The 5,294-nt window shown below is 39.4% G+C and overlaps 1 pseudogene; it reads right to left on the reverse strand.

Annotated features, from left to right (window-relative positions):
• Nucleotides 1-2,560: 2,560 nt before the first annotated feature.
• On the reverse strand, nucleotides 2,561-3,644 carry LOC105531032 (annotated as a pseudogene).
• Between the last annotated feature and the right edge of the window lie 1,650 nt (nucleotides 3,645-5,294).

A 5,294-nucleotide genomic window follows, 5' to 3' on the forward strand; every position in this document is an offset into this window, starting at 1 on the left:
ACATTTTTGCGATTGTGAATTGTGCTGCTATAAACATGGGTGTGCAATGAAATGTTTTCGTATAATGACTTCTCGTCCTCTGGGTAGATACCCAGGAGTGGGATTACTGGATCAAATGGCAGTTCTACTTTTAGTTCTTTAAGGAATCTCCACACTGTTTTCTATAGTGATTGTACTAGTTTACATTCCCACCAGCAGTGTAGAAGTGTTCCCTTTTCACCACATCCACACCAACATCTATTATTTTTTTATTATGGCCATTCTCGCAGGAGTAAGGTGGTATCCCATTGTGGTTTTGATTGGCACCCAAATGCAATGTAATTGCAATCAAAGGTTTTATTGAGGGTTGTATGGCATATGCCTAACAGAGAAGGTAAAGTCCTAGCTCCCAGGATCTGTGAATGTGACCTTATTTGGACATAGAGTCTTCACAGATGTAATTAAGTTAAGATGAGATCATATTAGATCTTGCCCTAATCTTTATAGGAAGGCCACATGAAGACACAGAGACACACACAAGGAAGAAGGCTGGGTGATGCTGGCTGTTTGAGGATGGACACAGAGATTGGAGTGATACAGTTACAAGCCAAAGAACGCCAACCACTGCTAGAAACCACCAGAAGCTCAGGGAGAAGCATGGAACAGATTCCCTGCTCCCGGTCCCCGGAAGGAACCAACCTGCTGATACACCCTTTCGGACTTCTGGCCTCCAGAAGTGTGAAAGAACAAATTTCTGTATTTTAAAAAAAGTTTATAAGAAGACTAGACTTATTCAATTCCGTAGTAAAAGTTTTGATTATAAGTAGCCACCAGCATAAAAAGTACAATATAGGTCTGTAGATTTCTAATATATTAATACAAAGTGCATGACTGCATATAGTACATCCCACAGGCGAAGAGAGGTGGAAGAGGAAGAAGAAGACCGTGGCTGAGGTCTAGTAATAAACAAATAAATACAGGAGTAGAGATGATCCATAGTATAGTATATTCTACCACTAATACTGCAGCCAACATATACAAAAAAAATTTCAAAATAACTCAGGAGGATGATAATGGCTGGACTTTTGTAATTTGCCTCAAAGACTAGGGGAGAGACGACCCAGCTCACTGTATAGTCTGTGCATATGGTGGCTTGTAGCATGTAAGTTTTTCCCAAAAGAAGGAAATATAGAATGTTTAGATTCAGAACTATAAAACTACAGGGTGCCCATAAAAGGTGGCTCACTCCTTATTGTTATACTATCCGATATTTAAAATGCAGGTTAAGAAATAAGCACTGAGTCTTGTTACTACAAGGCAGGCAAGTGCTTCTCCCTCATTATGAAAAGACTGAACTGGTGATACTTTTTCCTGAACATTCAGAAAAGAGGCAGTAAGAGTGCTTTGGTTTGGGTTCGAGTGAGAGGCTTTTCCTGAGGCTTTTAGGATTGAAGAGCTCTAAGTTCAGGTTATCTCAATGTTCAGAAAGCCTGAATAAAAGGAGCCAAACCAAAACCAACCCACTTAACATGAACACAAACCTCTTTTCTTTTAGTAAAATTTGCTTTTAATACAGAGTGAAAGAAAATAAAAACCTAATAGGCTGGAACAAGTCAAACACTCACTCTACACAGATAAAAGCCTTCACAAAGGTCAACTGAAGTAATCCAGAGCTGAAACTGAATTGTGCAGACTTTCAATGAAGTCATCAAAGTCATGTAACACAAGCAAAAGTCGATTATTTACAAACTCAGCAAGCCCTCTAAGAAATGTGCCCCAGGTAGCATTAACCTTTGTTTTGTGCCATCCTGAAGACTTGCACATTGTATTTTTTGGATAGTTTAACATTTTTAATAGGGTGTGTTCTCTACCATGTGGTAATGCTTTGGCCCTATTCCTGCAGGGTCTCACCTGTCTTGCCATTTCCCCAAGAGAAGCTTTGATTCTGCTTTAGAAGTTTCACGTACACTAAAATCTTTATCAAATGTTAATATGAAGGGAGATAGCACAGGATGCAACGTATAGCATCAAGTTACCTGTCTATATATTGAGAAATTACTTTCTCCTCCAAGGTATTTGCAACAGAAAGCTCAGTCTGTCCTGCTTGATAATCAGTAGTACAGGTTGAATCATCAGAACCTAGGCAAGACCTTAATATTTCAAAATTATAAACAGCTACCTCTAGGGGCAAGTCCATGTTACTGAGTTATGACAAATTTATTATCATAAGGGAAAACAAGTGTAGTCAGCCATCTTAAAAAATGCCCCAACCACTGGTTCTCAATACAGAAAGATTAAAAACTACAGTTTATCATAAACAAATTCCATCTTTGTCCCCTGAAACTCCCCTAGTTTCATTCATTAGAAGGGGATTAAAAAAAAAAAAGAGTGAAAGAGTACTTTACAGCAGCATTCAGCTTTCCTATGAAATAGTCAGCATCTTAAATATTATATACAACTCTTTTTTTAGTGAGCTAGACACTGGCTTCAAAGTTGGTGGGACTGAGGGAAAATCAACCCATTGAAAACTATTCTAGACGTTGTCTTTTGGCAGAATAGCAGGTATCCAAGTTAAAAATAGGAGGGTCAGTTTGTTGCTTTGTGGTCTTTTCAAAATTTAGATTTTTTTTTTTTTGTTCCCCTTTTACATGAAAACCTCAGTCTCCACTCCTGAGTGGGGATGGGCAGAGGCTCCGGCCCCTGCTCCTCTGGCTTCTGGCTTCTCAGCAGATGCTTTTTTCTTTTTCTTGGAGACAGGGTCTCACTCTGTCACCCAGGCTGGAGTGAGTGAGGTGGCATGATCTCAGCTCACTGCAACCTCCGCCTCCCGGGTTCAAGTGATTCTCCTGCCTCAGCCTCCTGAGTAGCTGGGATTACAGGTGCACCACTACGCCTGGCTAATTTTTGTATTTTTAGAAGAGATGGAGTTTCACCATGTTGATCAGGCTGGTCTCGAACTCCTGACCTTAGGCAATCTGCCCACCTTGGCCACTCAAAGTGCTGGAATTATGGGCGTGAGACACAGTGCCTGGCCCAGCTTCTTTCTTATGACTGCAGCAAGGCTTGAAGAGATGTGTGTAGATGAGGACTTCCCCAAAACAGTCTTTATAGATGACCCCACAATGTCTCTTCTGTCTTTTCCAGTATGTGAGTTCTAAAAAGGAAAAAAACTGGCATTCTGTTAGAACCAGAAACCACCTCTCTATCTGAGCTGTCATCTAACTGGTTACTGTTACAAGGAGATTGAGCTGGGGACGCATTTGAGGTGGTATTGTGAGCATCAGAATTATGACGTTCAAATTTCTTCTGCAGTTTACTGATCTGGATGCTTTTTATCCTGTTCCCAGATAGAGTTTTCGCTTTCTTTGGTTTCAATGCACTCTTTATACTGGGTCCAGGCCTTGTAACTACCACATAACTCTAGTTTTTTTTTTTTTTTAAATCCTGCTGGCACCTCCTTCCATCATTTTACAAGCAGGACACAGGCATTGCAGATGTCTCCTGAATAAGTCTCATAATCCAAAATGGCTCTGGAAGTCCTTTTCATAGCATTTACTGTCAGTGAATCAAGAACTGGAGGACTTAGCTTTGTAGATACAGCAGCCCCCTATATGCTGGTACATCTTTGGCTTATGAAAATCAAACATCTTTTCTTCTGGGCAATAGTCTTCCAAAAGCAGCTGTTCCACGAGCCATAACATCCCCAAGGTGAGGAGTGCACACTGGGCCAGCCCCGCCTCAAGCACCCCCTCCTCCTCAACTGCCTTGTCTAGCCAAATTTCTGTAGTTTTTAAGCCACCCAGTTTGCGACGCTTTGTTGCAGCCATTCTAGGAAACTAGTACAGGTTTCAAACTTGACAAGCTGATTATAAATCCTATTGAAGAATAAAAGACTAAAAATAAACAAGAGGGAGGAAATGGAGGAGAACTTACTCTATCAAGTATCAAGACTTGCTGTAAAGCTATGGTTATTGGAACAGTATTGATATTGACACACGGTTTCTAGTCAATTGATATTGACTACTCATAAGTGGACACTTGAAATATGACAGACGAGACATCGAAATGAATGGAAAAGGATGAATTAGTCAATAATAGTGTTGAAACATTGGTTGTAAGTGGATCTATAAAACCAGATCCTTATATCCTACACAAAAGGAAACTATAAATGGATTAAATACTTAAATGTGAAAAGCAAACTCTAAACCATGTAGGAGAAAATAGAGAAAATCTTTAACTTCAGGTAGATCAAAACAGAAAAGATTCGACTATAAACAAAAAACAAAATGCCTTTAGTAAATTTTGTGCATGCAAAAAGAAAAAAGATTTGACTATAATGGCAAAAAGAATAAATTAGGCTATATTAAAATTTAAATGTCTTCAACAAAGGACATCATAAATAAAGTGCAAAGAAAGAAAATCCACTGATCAGGAGAAGAAATTTGTAATCCATATTCCTAGGATCCACAGAGAATGACTAAAAATAGAAAAGGCAAAGCAAAAAAATCTAATAGAAAAATAGACAAATGACATGAAGAGGCATGACAGGAAGAGGAATCCCTAATGGCTAATACATTTATAAAATTATTCTCAACCTCACAACAATCTGGAATAAGAAAATTAGAATAACAGTGAGAACGATTTTATTCCTGTAAGATTGGGAAAATGAAAGTCTAATTACACAAAGTGTTAGGGAAGATGTATGGAAAAAAGAACTTTCATCCTTTGCTGGTGGGTGGGTGAACTGAAAGAACCACTTTGGAGAAGAATTTGGCAACACCTCATACAGTTGAATAATGAGCATCCTCTTGGACTCAGCACTTCCATTTCTTGGTATGTATCTTAAGAAACTTATAAATGTGCACATATGCAAGGATGGCCATCCCTTTTGTAGGGGAATGAATATGCAACATAATGGGATTCTACTTGGTAGTTAAAAATTACTGAAGTGGATCTCTTTATTTACAGATACATCTTAAAAACATAATACTGAATGAGGTAAAAAGAAGTTGCGAAGGTAGATGAACAGTGTGATTTCACTGGAAACTCACCTGGGGCTGGATGGTCTAGGATGGCTCATTCCCAGATCTAGTGGTTGCTGCTGGCTGTTGCCTGGCTGATCCGTAGGGTCTCACTGGAACAACTCATCTCCGCTCTATTTGGTCTCGCATCCTCTAGAAGCTTTCCAAGGTAGTGGGAGTAGAGGCTATTGAGGCTTAGGCTTGAAAGTCACCTAGTGTCACCTCTGCCACATTCTCTTGTGTCAAAGCAAGTCACAAGAGTCTTCCAGATTCAAGAGATGGAGAAATAGCCGT

This window comes from Mandrillus leucophaeus, unplaced genomic scaffold (assembly GCF_000951045.1).
Source record: "Mandrillus leucophaeus isolate KB7577 unplaced genomic scaffold, Mleu.le_1.0 Scaffold86, whole genome shotgun sequence".
Taxonomy (NCBI): domain Eukaryota; kingdom Metazoa; phylum Chordata; class Mammalia; order Primates; family Cercopithecidae; genus Mandrillus; species Mandrillus leucophaeus.